This window comes from Schistocerca gregaria, chromosome X, assembly GCF_023897955.1.
Source record: "Schistocerca gregaria isolate iqSchGreg1 chromosome X, iqSchGreg1.2, whole genome shotgun sequence".
Lineage (NCBI taxonomy): Eukaryota > Metazoa > Arthropoda > Insecta > Orthoptera > Acrididae > Schistocerca > Schistocerca gregaria.
This window is the reverse complement of record NC_064931.1, coordinates 636318059-636336365: the sequence shown is the minus strand read 5'-3', so window position 1 is coordinate 636336365 and position 18307 is coordinate 636318059. Positions and strand designations below refer to the sequence as shown.

Genomic DNA, 18307 nt, shown 5'->3' with positions numbered 1-18307 from the left:
AAAGTAAGACACAGCAAAGATGGTGTTCTTTACAGAAAATGCTCAATATGTCCACCATAAATCCTCAACAATAGCTGTAGTCGAGGAATAATGTTGTGAACAGCACTGTAAAGCATGTCCGGAGCTATGGTAGTCATTGGCGTCGGATGTTGTCTTTCGGCATCCCCAGAGATGCCGGTCGATCACGATACACTTGCGACTTCAGGTAACCCCAAAGCCAACAATCGCACGGACTGAGGTCTGGGGACTTGGGAGACCAAGCATGACGAAAGTGGCGGCTGAGCACACGATCAGCACCTAAAGACGCGCGCAACAGATCTTTCACGCGACTAGCAACATGGGGTGGAGCGCTATCCAGCATAAACATCGTACGTTCCAGCAAGTGTTTATCAGCCAGGCTGGGGATGATGCGATTCTGTAACATATCGGTGTACCTCTCACCCGTCACCGTAGCAGTCACTGACGTTTTGTTGTCGAGCGCCATATGTCGGACATTTTGTGAACTTATTTTTTGTTCTAATAAAACCCCATGTAACTCCAAGCATGTGTGTCAATTTTTACCTCTCTATCTTCATTATGCCGTAGTTTATTAAGTTTTCATACTGACTTTTTGAACACCCGGTATTTACCGACTATACAACTAGCTATGATCAGTTAAAAACTTCCGAGACTGTACGAAATAGAGACTACCAAGATAAAACAGTTAAGAGATCGACGTGTTATAATCGTGCTGTCTCCAAACGCACAAGTTCGTGCTCCTGCAAGGGATAGGTGGATCAGAAGAAATGTTTTTTTCAATCAACTGTAGTGATGAAAGGTAACAACCAGAGGAATCTTAGAATATATACAGCGTGATCAGAAACACTCTGAAAAGCGTGTAAGGGTGCTGCATGGTAGATTGTGCTTAGAAATAAATGCTAAGAAAGAAATTCATTACATTGCGCCGTTGCCGAGTTAATTAGCATCGAAGTTAGCCAATCAGGACGTTGCGCGCGAAAATTCAAGCGGCCCGCCAGGAACGGTGTGGCCAACCCTGTTCTTCGTTCGGTTTCCTAAAGCCGGATATGGCAGCAATACAAAAATTAGACGTGAGAAGGTAGTAAGGATCGAACCAAGCCGAAGTCTGAGTAGTTTCGTGCGCTAACATCTGCGCTATGAGAACAACTGACACTAACTGTATCTGGCGGGCTGCTTGAATCTGCGCAAGTTGCGGCCTCGTTGGCTAACTTCAATGCTAGTTAACTCCGAAGCGGAGATACGTGCCGAGTTTTTTCTAACAGTCATCCCTCAGTATAACCCACCCTGCAACACCCTTACAGGCTTTTCATACTGTTTCTGACTACCAAGTACATAAGAGAAGAAAGTGCGTAAAACCGCTACCATATTCAGAAATTGATTTTACATACACGACGAACTCTATAATGTTTCATTTGCTGTTAAGGAGCTTGACTCATGAATCCGGGGTACTGCTGTGTTTCAGTTCCACGAGCGAGTTGGCACAGTGGATAGCACACTGGTCCCACATTCGGGAGGACGACGGTTCAATCCCGCGTCCGGACATCCTGATTTAGGTTTTCCGTGATTTCCCTAAATAGCTTCAGGAAAATGCTGAGATGGTTCCTTTGAAAGGGCACGGCCGACCTCCTTCCCTAATCTAATGAGACCGATGACCTCGCTGTTTGTGGTCTCCTCCGCCAAATCAACCCAACCCCCAACCACTTTCCACTTATAGGGAGACCACACCTACTCGTCATCCAAATTTATGGTATGTGCAGAGCTTGGCCAGAAAATAAGCTGACAAAAGTGGGAACTCCAGATGGCCAAGCGTTTATGAAAAAAAAAATTAAAAAATAATAGTTGGGTCCTTTTCAGGTCAGAAACATCACTGAAGCAACGAATCTGATTAAAGCACACATGACTGGGTTTCAGGCAGTATCCCCCGTTTCGTTCGATGCTGAGGTGCTATTGCAATACAGTTGAGAGCGTCTGCACTGGTGTTCATGTCTAAGGGGAATGTAAGTGGGCTCAGGCGTAAATGGGAATTTGGATTGGGGAGTGAGACTTGCTAGGGTAATCCGTGCAGTTGTGTGAAGCCACTGTGCCGGAGTGGCGTAGTTGTTGGTGCATCTGCCTAATGAGCGGGAGCTCTGGGTTCGAATCCCAACCTTTGTGCGAATTTTCATTCGTTTCTTCAGTCTGCATATATACACTCCTGGAAATGGAAAAAAGAACACATTGACACCGGTGTGTCAAACCCACCATACTTGCTCCGGACACTGCGAGAGGGCTGTACAAGCAATGATCACAAGCACGGCAAAGCGGACACACCAGGAACCGCGGTGTTGGCCGTCGAATGGCGCTAGCTGTGCAGCATTTGTGCACCGCCGCCGTCAGTGTCAGCCAGTTTGCCGTGGCATACGGAGCTCCATCGCAGTCTTTAACACTGTTAGCATGCCGCGACAGCGTGGACGTGAACCGTATGTGCAGTTGACGGACTTTGAGCGAGGGCGTATAGTGGGCATGCGCGAGGCCGGGTGGACGTACCGCCGAATTGCACAACACGTGGGGCGTGAGGTCTCCACAGTACATCGATGTTGTCGCCAGTGGTCGGCGGAAGGTGCACGTGCCCGTCGACCTGGGACCGGACCGCAGCGACGCACGGATGCACGCCAAGACCGTAGGATCCTACGCAGTGCCGTAGGGGACCGCACCGCCACTTCCCAGCAAATTAGGGACACTGTTGCTCCTGGGGTATCGGCGAGGACCATTCGCAACCGTCTCCATGAAGCTGGGCTACGGTCCCGCTCACCGTTAGGCCGTCTTCCGCTCACGCCCCAACATCGTGCAGCCCGCCTCCAGTGGTGTCGCGACAGGCGTGAATGGAGGGACGAATGGAGACGTGTCGTCTTCAGCGATGAGAGTCGCTTCTGCCTTGGTGCCAATGATGGTCGTATGTGTGTTTGGCGCCGTGCAGGTGAGCGCCACAATCAGGACTGCATACGACCGAGGCACACAGGGCCAACACCCGGCATCGTGGTGTGGGGAGCGATCTCCTACACTGGCCGTACACCTCTGGTGATCGTCGAGGGGACACTGAATAGTGCACGGTACATCTAAACCGTCATCGAACCCATCGTTCTACCATTCCTAGACCGGCAAGTGAACTTGCTGTTCCAACAGGACAATGCACGTCCGCATGTATCCCGTGCCACCCAACGTGCTCTAGAAGGTGTAAGTCAACTACCCTGGCCAGCAAGATCTCCGGATCTGTCTCCCATTGAGCATGTTTGGGACTGGATGAAGCGTCGTCTCACGCGGTCTGCACGTCCAGCACGAACGCTGGTCCAACAGAGGCGCCAGGTGGAAATGGCATGGCAAGCCGTTCCACAGGACTACATCCAGCATCTCTACGATCGTCTCCATGGGAGAATAGCAGCCTGCATTGCTGCGAAAGGTGGATATACACTGTACTAGTGCCGACATTGTGCATGCTCTGTTGCCTGTGTCTATGTGCCTGTGGTTCTGTCAGTGTGATCATGTGATGTATCTGACCCCAGGAATGTGTCAATAAAGTTTCCCCTTCCTGGGACAATGAATTCACGGTGTTCTTATTTCAATTTCCAGGAGTGTACATCATAGATGTTTTGAGACTTGAATAGGCGTCTCGAACCATCCAGTTTTATCTGTTTATCTTATAACCTGTTTTCAAAACATTATCCATACTGATCTTCAGTATCCTTTGACGTCTCTGATGGAAATACCGTATAGCCCGAATTAATGTTTACAGCTTACTCTTAAAGACATTAATGTTCTGCAAAGTAACTGGCTCATCCAGTTTTCATGTGAGGATCAGCCAAAAACATGATCTGTTACAGTACACTAATGTGTAGTAACTGTACGCCTACGTGTATGTATAGTTATAGTTAGTAGGCAAATTCAAATGGCTCTGAGCACTATGGGACTTAACTTCTGATGTCATCAGTCCCCTAGAACTTAGAACTACTTAAACCTAACGAACCTAAGGACATCACACACATCCATGCCCGAGGCAGGATTCGAACCTGCGACCGTAGCGGTCCCGCGATTCCAGACTGTAGCGCGTAGAACCGTTCGGCCACCCCGGCCGTTAGTATGCAAATCCCGATCCCTTCCGAGGTGGCCAGCAACAGATCTAGTAATATAAGCTGGAAGTTATTCACTTAGAACTTTATTAAATTCCTTTTATTTTACCTTGTTCCAATGTATTTTCAACATTGTTTTATTTTTACATTAATGTAAAATTTGGAAATTTGTGGTAAGTTCCTATGGGACCAAACTACTGAGGTCATCGGTCCCTAGGCTTCCACACTATCTAATCTCAGTTAAACTAACTTACACTAAGGACAACACACACACACACACCCGTGTCAAAGGGAGGACTCAAATCTCCCATGGGGGAAGCCGCGCGAACTGTGGCAAGGCATCTTAGACCGCACGGCTACCCCACGCGGCAATGTAAACATTAGTTGCTATTAACATAACTCATAAATACATAAATATAAATAATACTTCGTAGTTCATCATGAATATCGAATACGTTCGACCTATTTACAGTTTCAAAGTAATAGGTCACAAATTCATGGCAATATATTGAATTTATTTCTTCTGAGGACACTAATGTTTTAAGGAAGTTAATTCTGAGTTTTCGCCACATTGAGACGCTCACACTCAGTCCACTCTCATTGTTGTGTGCATCACTCTTCTAGCCATTGGTTCAACTCTTCGGTCACTACCCTATGCTTCTGTAAAATAACGCCATCACTGATGTTTCATTGAGTATTGCACCCTTTTACGTCAAAGGCGATCCAAAAAAAAGAGAAGCGTTTCGTAACTGTTTTTTTTTTTCACCATCTGTCTTCGAATCGCGCAGCTTTTGTAATGTATACTTCTGTGTTTTATAGTTCATGTGTTGCTTATCTGAGGTCAAGATGGGCTACCACAACACTAAATGCCTAAAGAGGCATGTTAAACTTCGCTGAGTGCGTGCCCACAAGTCCTCACCCGGTGTGTGGATTGGATCCGGGTCTGGATCGCTGCTCTTCTTCACCAGCTATCGCTGTGCGCGTTACGATGTACGAGCATGTACCTCTTTATGTTAGCTAAGCAAATAGAATCATGCGGAAAAACTACACTCAAGTTGTAATCAGAGTATGGTTATAGCTTCAAGAAACTCTGATTAAGCTATTTACGTAACTTGAGGAAATGTAGTTCAAAATTTTCGCGTGTAACTAAGAATCTGGGACGTAAATATTTGACTCTTCAGGAACGCATGTGAAGTGGCGTGTAGCGACCTAGTCTGGCGTACGGAGAGCAGAAAGCGGAGCAGCGGCGTGAGGAGGCAAAGCGGTGTCGTGTGTGGCTGCGAGTTGAGCCGATTTACGTGAAGACCTGGCGACGAAAGCAACAGACATGAGCACAAACGGTAAACTATTTACTGTAAACGGTTCAGCTGTGCTAGCAAGTGAGGCTTATGCAACAGAGGCAGTGGTTTAGAGCACTGGAGGAAGCGTTAAAGAGCTGGGTAAAGATCCAGAAACTCGAAAAGGAAATAAATAATTTTCAAGTCATTTATGATTATTTCTCACAAACGACTGAATAAAATGAGTTATTAGCTGTTATTATAACCCATAAAAGTTGCAGACGTAGCGTTCATGCAAAGATTTATGTTTTAAAAACGCACAGAACAGTGCAATTACACTGTCAGTGACGCAGCTTCCGCTTCATTATTTCTAACGTACTTCCTACTCGTCAACACCGGTTTCGTCCGTATTTACGGTATATGCAGGACTTGACAAGAAGTGAAAGTGACAGAAAAGGGAGCTCTTAACGGCGAAGCGTTTAGAAGAAACAGTATTTTTGGCCCGGGTCAGGCGAGACATAAGCTATGTGTGTTAGTGAGGTTGCCAGGCAGCGTTGAGAGTACAGAACGATCATCTGAGGGTCGTGGGTTCCAGTCCCTACGCGGGACTTCTTTTTTTTACTTTGCATTTTTATGTTACTTACAATGCAGATAATCTGATATAACGCTCAGTATATTGTATTCATAAAAGACATGAAAAGGAAAAGCAAAGGAAAATTTTGGATTGCAAGTAAATTTTCGAAGAAATGATTGTATTTGCAGGTTCCTGAGAAGGCAGCGAACTACTTCACGAGAAGGGATTGTAATAAAAGCGTACAGGACGTCGCATGCCGTAAGTTTCATTTTGACCTTCGAGCAGCCCTCGGCAGTAGCGCGCGAACAGTAGGTTCTCGGTGTAGGTAAGATCGGGCCAACGGCCTTTGAGCTACGGACCTCATTAGGATGCTAGCTTTCGACTAAGTAAGGTGAATTTCTCGAGAATATCGTGAAAAATATCGATTCGATCGTAAGTGTCTGAGAGTACAAGTGAAAATATTGATGTGCCTGGAACATCGGCAGAAGCATTATTTCGGTATATTTATAGTGTAAGTAACATACAAACTGGAAATAAAACAAATGTTTTTGTATAGGTACTCGACCCCACGACTCTCGGATTACCGTTCTGTTTACACAGAACCTGAAAATGCTATTTTTTAGAACCAACTGTTAACACTTCCTTCAGCTGCACCAACCCTGCCTGGAAACTACAGAAACATGAATGGCTCAGGTCTCGCCCAACCCTCGCCAAAGATGCTAGTTTAAATGCTTGGCCACCTAGAGCTCAAACTTCTGTCACTTTCATTACTGGCCAGGCTCAGCATGTATCATAAATTAGGACGAAATAGCTGATGACGAGGAGACGTGGTCCCCTTGTAAGTAGTTATCCCCCAGGACAGCAAAATCTCTGTTCTATCCTCAATATTTCTCAAACATTTTTTCCCATCTCTCCTATATTTCCTAGCAAAAGAGAGGTGTGTTTAGATGTAAGCTAGGGCTTTATGCTCCTAATCTTCGCATTTGAGATTAACACGTAGATGAAAAAAGACAGGTAACAAGTTAAATACGGCGCAACTGCCGAATTTGAAAGAAACTAATTTATAGTGTTTATTTTACCGTACAGGTACATTTGTTGGCCATTTGACTGCTGTTCAACTTGATTTGTTTAAGTCATGCGTGTGTAAATACGGCGTAGAAGGTGTTTTATCTACGTTATCCACACTGTTTTTTACTCCATGAAAACAATCGCGGAGGAGGATTGCTTTTGACAGTCACTGAATGTTAATTCACCTCCAGCTGTTGTAATACCTATGGAATTGCGCAGTAGATGGTAATGTAAGTTTCCAATTGGTTTTTAACGACGCCCTATGGCAATCGATAGCAATATGTCTTCGAAGCATTCCTTTCCAAGAAGGCCATACAGCTTCGTCATTACATTTCTTGTTAGCTTTTATTGCTGACCATTGTAATACGACAACCACTTGTTTCGGTTACTATCAACCGCGTTCCCTTGTGATCTGATTTGTCTTAAGGAAGCCGGCCGGAATGGCCGTGCGGTTCTAGGCGCTACAGTCTGGAGCCGAACGACCACTACGGTCGCAGGTTCGAATCCTGCCTCGGGCATGGATGTGTGTGATGTCCTTAGGTTAGTTAGGTTTAATTAGTTCTAAGTTCTAAGCGACTGATGACCTCAGAAGTAAGTCGCTTAGTGCTCAGAGCCATTTGTCTTAAGGAAGTCAAACTGACATGCGAGCATGACTTGGTCTCCAGTCTGTAGTTATTAGAGTAACACGTACTAGCTGCATCCCATTCTACGATTAGTGGCTTCAAGAGAGCGAAAAAGATTATGATCCTTTTGCATAATGCCGTTAATGTAGCCTAAGAGCCATCAACCTTGGCCACCCAGATTTCTCGCCCTCATACATAACTTTGCATCTAAATTCTTATTTCTCGTAGCGTGGTATTTGGTGTTGGTGTTATGGAATACGTAGTATCACTTTCAGTATCTTAATCCTAACCCCCCACCCCCTCAAACAATTCTCCTGGCACTTTACCTATTCCGTCACTCTGAACTCTGATTTTGTCCTTTGCGCTCCCATTGATGCCTAACTTGGTCAAGTCCTGACAGTTATGTGCTGAGCCTACCTGTTCATAGATTCATCTGGGAAAGATGCTTAACGGGGGGTGGGACATAAAACGGGCTAAGTTGGAGCAGGAGAGGCACCACAGGACATTTTAATTTCTACTTTCTATAATTTTACAAATAAATTCATAAAACTTTGTCAGCATGACCAGGAAGGATTGAGGACTCACACTCATAGCAGTGGAAGTTCAAAACAGTGGCAAAATACCATTTTTTTTACATGTGAAATTTCATCATTTTTCACTTACTACTGGCTGCATTTGTTTCTGTAGGAACTCTTTTCTTCCTAAGTAAGAGAGATTCTTCGATGAATTTTGCACAGCATACAAGCAGTACTTGCAAGTATATGAAAGTCTAGAATTTTCCAAATCTATTAAAAACTGTAGTAAAAATTGAGATAATTAACTATAAAATTTGAGTTTTTTCTAAACATGAAGTTTAAAATGTAACAGTTCATTCATTTTTTCATAAATTAAATAAACTCTAGAGTTTCTTACACATTTAACTATAGTTTGTATGCTGTTGAAAATTCATCGAAGAATCTCTCTTACTTAGGAAGAAAAGTGAACCTATGACAGCAAATGCAGCCAGTAGTAAGTGAAAAATGATGAAATTTCACATGTAAAAAAATGTATTTTGTTACGTTTTTCAGCTTCCACTGCTATGAGTATTAATCCTGAATCCTTCCTGATCATGCTTTCAAAGTTTTATGAATTTATGTATAAAAGTATAGACAGTGTAAATTAAAATGTCCTGTGGTACCTCTCCTCCTCCAAGTCGGCCCGTTTGACGTCCCACCCCCCTTAAATATTTTGAGAGTAGTCTTTCTCGCGGTGTGTAGCGCGTGCCTTGTAATGTGTCTCACTTAAACGAAACTACATTGCCACTGAAGACCGGGTATCTGAATGCAGTTTGCAGTTCGAACCTGAGAACCCGGAACATTGCCTCTGACGAGCGAAGGTCTTGACAAATATGCTATCGCAGTAATTTAGTCTGACTCTGGCTGTGAGGCGTGTTCGGCCGACTCAGGAAGCATGCATTCCGCTGCAGAATGGAAGTTACATTCCGCTCTGTCGCTATATTGTGTTGAAAATTTAACGAACAATCTTGTGCTTGTGCAACGAACACGACTTGGAACGCTAGGTCTGGCGTGTCAATAATGTTACGAATGATTGTTCTCCCGCTCTTTCTCTCTGCAGTGTTCTTGCTGCCCACGGAACATTATTAATATATCTTACGCAACAGTACCGGCATTCTCCCTTCGGGATCACCTATGCGCGTCTTGGTTAAGCTATCCAACCTTCCCATCAGATCAATATGCAAGTCACAGTCCATTAGTGAAAACGGCAAAAATTCGATGAGGAGAAAAATCTAAGAACTACCCTACGGTAGGTCTTGGCATCGCTCTATGTGATGGCACTGTATGCAGAGTGAAGTTCTGCATCCGTTCATATGGAAATTATACGTGCATTACCCTGTCATTGTCATATCGGAAGCGCACTCTGGAGTCACAATGCGCTGTGACGCGCCACAGAAGTTTCATTGTAAGGGCTGTGATCAGCGTAACGCGAGACGTCCCCTCTCCCTTCGACTTCCCACCAGCAGATTGCATCTTCACGTCACCCATGACGGATCTATTGATCCGTGTGGCCTGTAGCGTGTTCTCGCTATGCCGTACACGCGCCCCTTTACGAACCATAACCTGTCACCGCATAATTCTTACAAAATCCTTCAGTACTAGTAAAATGGGTGGCGTTACATCTCGTGACACTATTTACACAGATATCTGGCTTTCACAAATAAAGAAAAATTAGCAGAAGTTGTTCACTGAATATGATAAACTATAGTAAAGAGTGAGTCACATCACACCTTAAAACTAGAACTTTTAATAAAATGGTGTAACTTAAAAATTATTTAAAATGTACAGACCAAACTTCATCACCAACAACACTCGCTGCGTTGAGATGACGTGTATTACTTCTTGAGGAAGCGACTACCATTCACGTCGCAAACCTAAAATGCTCAAAAACGTTTTTCATCACTTGCACACACCGACTATTAAAAAGTTCCGAGGCTAGTTTTATTCTGGCGTACAAGCGACGTCGGGCTAATAGCTACTGTGGCTGCTTGAACCAACAACGCCGCCCTGGTGGCCGAGCGGTTCTAGGCGCTACAGTCTGGAACCGCGCGACCGCTACGATCGCAGGTTCGAATCCTGCCTCGGACATGGATGTGTGTGATGTCCTTAGGTTAGTTAGGTTTAAGTAGTTCTAAGTTCTACAGGGTTGATGGCCTCAGGAGTTAAGTCCCATAGTGCTCAGAGCTAATTTGAACCATCAACTGTAAACAATAGATGTGCTTTTGGCCAGTCAGTCGTGACGTTATTGTTTCACATATCACAACGGAGCAACATCTCTAAACAAATTGTTCAAGCCATTCTCCACAATGTTTTGAATAAGAGAAAAGTGTGCGCAAGATTCGTATCGCACACATTGCCTCCCGAACAAGAACAACGACGCGTCGACGCCTGCTGCAGTTTGATTGAAATGCAAAAGGCAGACAGTTCTTTTCTGAAGAAAAAATATCACAGGTTAAGAGACTTTGTCGTATTGTGGTAAGTTCGTATTCGTAACACAAAGTGCAGAAATACACACGAAGGGTCAACGCTTTGACGATATAACCGATATTCAATCCAGCGTGCCTCGCGAGTTGAACAATTTCCCAAGTAAGGACTTTCCAGCAGTTTCGCGTGGTTATTTGAGCGTTCAGTGTTTTGTACTCAAGCAGGAGGAGACAGTCTGGAACACCTGGACCGTTAGAACCACCATCGTAACTTTTCTCTATTTTTTATTAAACTAATCTAGAAACTTTTTGGACTGAGGATATGCTGTAGCACTGTCACCCTACCAACGTTACCACCATTAAAAGCAATAGCAGCATCACTTGTTCCCCACTTTAGCGTCTTCATTCCAACAAAAATATTCTTCTGTAACAGAGTCCATATAAGATTACTGAACGACTCATTGGGATTTTGAGTCTGACCATGCAGTCTATTCTTCAAGAATTCAGGATCTGACAGGCCTCTGTAAATAGGTTTTATGATATCCATGATTGCTGCTGGGATGGAATGTTCATGGCTATATGAACTGTTTGAGTACTGGGCATTGCATTATTTGCTCCAGGAATCAGGTCCAGGAGGGCAAAGGTGTTGTACTGGTTTTACATGAATTGACAGTCTGTGGAAGAAGGTAGCCCATACTGCTTGCTTCATTTTCAACAAATCCTCAGTATTATTTCTAATGCCCATCTCGTAATACTGCTGTAGTTATCAATCATTTTGTCTGTCAGCCTGCCTCTTGTGGTTTTACCATCAGAAAGTTTCTTGTCTCTCAAACTTTGTTTCAACTTCCTCAACCTGGTGCCCACCCTCTTCTGGACATGGCCAGCACATTCCAGTTTTGTGATAATCTTCTCACCATAAGGCTGAGCGGCTACTACACTGTTATACGGTTTTGAGTTCAAATGGCTCTGAGCACTATGGGACTTAACATCTGAGGTCATTAGTCCCCTAGAACTTAGAACCACTTAAACCTAACTAACCTAAGGACATCACACACATCCATGCCCGAGGCAGAATTCGAACCTGCAACCGTAGCGTTCGCGCGGTTCCAGACTGAAGCGCCTAGAACCACTCGGCCACTCCGGCCGGCCGGTTTTCAGTCTCCATCACCTAAGAACTTAGTGTAACACACTCTCCTTTCGTTCAGAGATCGACTAAAAATTTCGATAGCAGCAGAGGCCTCCATACCACCACTTGCTGCTTCATAATTTCTGTCACATATATGCCCTTCTTCATTCCCTGATTTACACATATAGCCATGTTTGGTTAAAATCTGGAAATCTATTACCTGTCCAGTATCCACACTTGTCAGCATAGCAACAGAATAAACGCGGCGACGCATCGCGGCATGGGAGCAGTGAGGCCTTACTGCTCGCTTGAGGGAGTTGTCACCACATCTGCACACACAGGTCACTTAATTTCCTTAAATTCCGGGGACGGGAGCGATGAGCTGTGACGGCAAGTTCAATCACAAAGTCAGATGTGTTCCGTAGGAGTACCCTGTCTCGCTATTTACATGTACAGTCACACTCTGCAAAACACTGTGAAGTGCATGGCAGTGCATCCCACTGTACTAGTTACTCGTGTTTCTTCCAGTTTCGTTCAGGTACGGGCCGCGGGAAGAATGGTTATTTAAATCCTCTGTGCCTGTCGTAATTAATCTAACCTTGTCCTCAGGATTCCCATGTCAGTGCTCAATGCACTCGACAGAAAAAAAAAAATGGAAGGGTCTCTTACAGCACGCATCTGTTCGACAAGGCTCTTGCCACGTGAAAACTAAACAAAAATTACGTAAAAAATAAAAGTTACAGTTTTGTACTATCAAGTTTGTGTGTGGAGGAATGGCAGTCCAAACCAGAGAAGGTTGTGATGTTGCTCACTGGAATCTGGAGAGAGATCGACGTTCTGTGCATCCCTAAGATGCTGTACTGAGTTCAGGTGTGGACTCTAGGCAGACCGCTCCATTTCAAGAATGTCATTGTTTGCAAACCATTGCTTCACAGATGCTGCTTTATGACAACGTGTATTGTCATGTTGATACAATTAATCAACATCTCCGAACTATCCCTCTATTGTACGCAGTATATAATGTAAAATGTGTTCGTGCCCCTCCCCATTTGGCGTTTTCTTAATCGCAATAAGGGAACCACACCCTAAGCACGAGAAACACCTCCTTACCGTAACACTACGTCCCCGTACTTCCTGTTGGCACTACACATAATGGTAGTTACCATGACCCAGGCACACAGTCTATAGCGTGATTCATCACTCCAAATCACTTGTTTCCAGTCATTCACAGTCCAGTGGTGTCGTTCTTTACACCTCCTCAATCATCGCTTAAGGGGAGGTTTACTATCTTTGGCCCGAAAAAAACATGTTCTTTGAGATTTTTTTTCTCGGGATGTGTTATAGATATAAATTTCAAATTTGGTAAAAATGTTTATTAATATTTCCTCTACAAACAGGAATTTTTTGGACCGGAAATGTCGAAGAGCAAAGGCGGAAGTGTAGTCGGAACGAAACAAAATTTCGATGTACACCTCCACGCGCGGTATGTCACAGGTCAGCCGGCTCGTCTGAAATCAAAATTGAGTTGACGTTAGCGAATTATATAAGATTCTTTAGGCGTTGCACCTCGCTTAAGTTATTTGGACCATAGGAAACAAAATGGCGGCCATTTGAAAAAAATTAGGGTTTTTTCATCGATTTTTCAACTTCGTGGGCCAAGTAAAAATATTTATAGTTGATGGATCGGAATAAAAAGTGGTACAACTCCTAGACAATTTAGTTAGCTTCATCGGAAACAAAGAATCATGCCAATCCGTTCATTAGATTTGAAGTTACCGTACCGCGCGATGAAAAAAAAGTCATTTCGAGAAAAACGCCTTTGAAGTTTTGACTACATATAAATGCAATATTATGCAACTTACGTTCAATCTGCTATTCCGGGTCCATAAACTCGTCCTTCCTCTTTCTCATAGAGGGCGTTCTGCTCGATCTGGGCCATCCTGCGCTGCTCCAGAGCCGCTCGTACGGCCGGTGACAAGTGGTTGTCGGCCGCTTGAATTCGTTGGTCGTCCGAATGCTTGGCGAACTGCGTCGAATAGAGTCCCAGGGTGACGTCCATCGTTGTCATGGTATTCACAATTGCTGAATACCCTTCACTGAATCTGCTCACTGTCAGGAAAGTCGCAATCTCCACAGTCTTCGTACCAGAATGCAAATGCTTGGGGGCTAACTTCAAAACACACGCGTTCAAACTTTCATTTGAATTTTATGTGTTTCCTCCCAAACACCGGTACAATAACTCATAATCCGAAAGAAAAGAACTGGTGCATGAAAAAGGCCGATTTCAGGCAGGTGTAATTTTTTTGTTCAACCGCGAATAACAAACATTCCTGTTCCGTATTCGGGAAAACCGTTTCAGGGGTGGATTCTTAACACTTTTATGGATCCATAAATGCAATTTTTTTTAAAATCGATTTTTTGAACCAAAAAAATAGTAAACCTCCCCTTAACATTGACTATAGAAATGCGTGGCTTATGAGAATCTACTCGACCAGTTGATCCCATTCCTTTTGACTCCCTACGCACAGTCATTGTGCTATCTGGGCTACTGGCAGCACTCAGGAACTGACGAGTGTTTACTACCACTGATTTCATGCGATTTTTTACAACCGTCGTCTGCAATGCTCGACGGTCCCTCTCCTTTAGTGCATGGTTTTGGTTTAGCTGTGGTTATTCATTTGCGTTTCCACTCCACAATCACGCTATCATTAGATTAATTGGGCAGGTTTGGAAACGTTGAAATGTCCCTGACGGATTTGTTACTCAGGTGATATCCAGTGACTAATCCACGTTCGAAGTTACTGATCTCTCCGGACCGACCCATTTTGCTGTTACTGTTTCTCTACTGACGACGCAATACTCCCAGCCTCCTTTTATATTGACGGGGACACCTCTCGTGACATCTAGCGGTCAGTTCCACATTACACAGGGGTGTCTGGTTGTTTTAGATGAGATAATGTATCTAAATGAACGTTAGTTTCGAGAGACGAAAAAATATTATCCACGCAGCCCCCGTCTTTCCACGAATAAATGCCACCAGTTTTCCATTACTTTAAAAATAGTCCTTGCATAGCTGTGCAGTTCTGTTTCACCACTGCAAACCACTGCGTTCAAATTCGAACCTTAAGCGGTCGTTTGGAACGGTTTGGTAGCGACGCTTCCCAGGTGTGTAATCGTAGCACACGTGAGGGCAATTATGCGATGTGTTCTACCTATCATAAAGGAAGGCGACACGCTAACTAAAGGTTGTAACTCTTATCAGTTTAATTTATATCCTGGGTACAGGCAATGAGCTCTTTCGTTTGGCGTTGTGATATTAGCAGTGAAATGGTCGCTGTGTTTAGCACTGCGCGTCACGAAGGGCCAAGTGCAGCGTCGATACAGCGGCGACCCGCTGCTATCTGTCCTTCAACATATTCCTCCTACTTACCGTATCTCAACTTTTCTCGTAGGAACACGTTTTTTGACAGTTTTGTGTGGGCAGCTCTTCTCCGTTACCGCCCACGGCGCTTGGACCGCCGCAGCTCCCATCTGTCGGTGGATATGAAATTCTGAAATAAATTACCTGAGATGAATACGGGGAAGAATTTTCATCTGCTTCACGGTGCGTCTTCTGACGTTCATTATGGTGTATAGCTTCCTTGATCATGAAGTATATTACAAAAAATGTCACAAGATTTGTCAAGTTACCATTTTTAAATATTGGATCGCCAGTGGCTGTAGGGGTAGCCGGAAGGGAGGAGTTGCTGCGGGTGGTTTAGTACAGTCTTTGTCATTCAGCGAGCAATGCTTCATATTTCATAGCCTGTACTACAGAATCGCCATTGAAATCTTCAGACAAACCCACTGTCGTCCAGTTTTTGTTACTCCAAAGCACGGTTTTCATTAATAGTAAAGGTGATATTGCAGCATGGCCAACGATGATTTATTTCCTGTCTGCCTGTGCACTACTGGGAGTATTTTCTATATTCTGTTTCCTGTGGCATTGTAAAGAGGCTTCTGAGAGGACTGTAACAATATGACCATTTGACATGCGTAAAACTTGATCGAATTGAGACAAGATAAAATTACTAACCTCCCCCCCCCCCCTCCCCGAAAGCTCCATCAGAATTAAAATGCTAGGAAAAACACATAAAAATCTAAAGATGTAATCAGTATACTTCTGTAATACATATGTTCATATCTTTAGACATTGGCGATTTAGATCAGGACACGTTTGAACATTAATATAAATGTTTTGTGTAATCTAGTTTTGCGGAATTTGTTTCCAGTTCCTTCGACTCCATTTTTCTCCCTTGGCATACAGTCACACATTAAACCGTAAACACACAATAGAACAGGCGCTTACCTATAATAAACAGAAAATAAAAAACTGCTTCTGAAACTAATCGATAGTGACTAACTTGATGAAAAAGCTGAGACTGGTAATTCGTGGAGTTTCTTGCATATGTATTTGAAAACTACGTAACTTGAAACTAAGCTTCTTATAGCCACCTGTACTTAAACCCCTTTCCTCTCTCTCTCTCTCTCTCTCTCTCTCTCTCTCTCTCTCTCTCTCTCTCTCTCTCTCTCTCACACACACACACACACACACAGTCACACACTCACTCACACACACACACACACACACACACACACACACACACGCACGCACGCACGAAGTACTGGACGGGCGTTAAGTGAGGAATTGGTAGCCGCAGCCAGCTACACATCTGTTTTATATTTAATGAACTGAAAGCTTTTAGAGCCACATTAGAATGAAGAGCAAAATTCATTTTAATCCTCCCTGTATAAGGATTAACGGAACTGAGACGAGTAAAGGCGTAAAAAATGCTAAGCTAACACTCTTTGCCAGCATGAACGAATTTCATATGAATGTTCCAGATACCTCCCAGCGCACAATGGAAATCTGCATAGTAAATATTTTTACGAAAAAAATCGTGTGTTTAATTTCGAACGAAAATATTTGTATGTTTACCTGGTTGCGAGAGAATCATTCAATGCAGCACAAAATTAAATTTGGAAAGATTTCTTATTGTAAAAACGTCGTTGTAATTTCATTCGCAGAACTATAGTAATTGAGATGTTGTTATATATAGGAACTGAGACACGAAAAATGTTTAAATGTGTGTGAAATCTTATGGGACTTAACTGCTAAGGTCATCAGTCCCTAAGCTTACACCCATGCCCGAGGGAGGACTCGAACCTCCGCCGGAACTAGCCGTACAGTCCATGACTGTAGAGCCCTAGACCGCTCGGCTAATCAAGCGCGGCGAACTGAAACACACTTTCAGAATTATGCAATGGCTCTTAGACCAGTGAAGATAATCATTGCTTTAATGTTAACTTACAGTTGTACTTATTTATCACTATGAGAAAGGTAAGTCTGCCTAGATAAACAGTGCTGTTATTTGCATAGTTTATTCTTGCTAAGAAGCGACGGCGCCCACAATTTGTCGTCGGCCCGTCTTGATTTAGATTCCCACTGTTGGAATCTAACAACTCAGGCAACATTTCTGTGACGCCTTAATGCACGTGATTATATTTTACGTAGTACTGCGAAGCGTTCGGTCTCATGTGGACTCGTATTTTGACCGACGCCGTGATTGGACGATTTGATCTAAAATATAAAAGAAATAGGTATCTATGTATCTTTAGTAGCTAGTTTTTATTGCTCTTCACCATGATTTCACAGTCGAATATCTGACTGATAGGAATAATAAAAATGAGATTTTGGATCGTAGCGTTGTGTTTGGGCATAAACGCTTACAGATATCAGGAAGAGTGTACTTCGGTTTGTGAACTGTAAACAAAGTTACTTGGTTCTTGATAGGATGAGCACTAGGAGTTCGTACATATCGTTGGCCTGCCGGAGAAGTTTCTTAACACATTTCAATTTCAGTAAGGCTCTTGTTGTACCATCACATCGTCTGCGTCCTTCACTGTACAGGAACCCAAGACAAGTCTCTTTTATTCAGCGATCGGAATTTCTCTGAATGTAGTATCGTTCGGTTGGTGGTGGTGATGGTTGTTAGAGTTTAACGTCCCGTCGACAACGAGGTCATTAGAGACGGAGCGCAAGCTCGGGTTAGGGAAGGATTGGGAAGGAAATCGGCCGTGCCCTTTCAAAGGAACCATCCCGGCACGTTCGGTTGGTGTTGGAAATATCAGAGTCCTAGTCCGATTGTTACTCATGAAGTTTGTAGCATAGTGTTGCTCTGCCTGTCCCGGGCCTCAGTAATGTTGTTTTTCAGCGACTGTATTGATATTTATTATTCAGTTGAATTTGGAAGTTTACTTCCTTCCTGACCGTCTACAACGACATTTTTGAGACAGAATGCTCATGACATATGCAGGATGTCCCAGAAATATTGCGACAAATTTCACAGGGTTGTAGAGAGCGTCATGAGGAACAAATGGAGGGTAAAAATCCGTTTCCAGAAACGTAACCCAACGACTCTAAAGATCGTCGAAGTTAAATAAAGTCCCCGGCGCCTGCCACTAGGCCACTCCTGTGGCAGCAAACGTGACTAACGTCTCG

The 18307-nt window shown here is 43.8% G+C and overlaps 1 protein-coding gene across 1 annotated transcript in view; it reads left to right on the top strand.

Moving 5' to 3' along the window:
* Positions 1-18307, top strand: part of LOC126299622 (plexin-B) — a 1140690-nt gene that overhangs the window by 146704 nt on the left and 975679 nt on the right. The window lies entirely within an intron of this gene.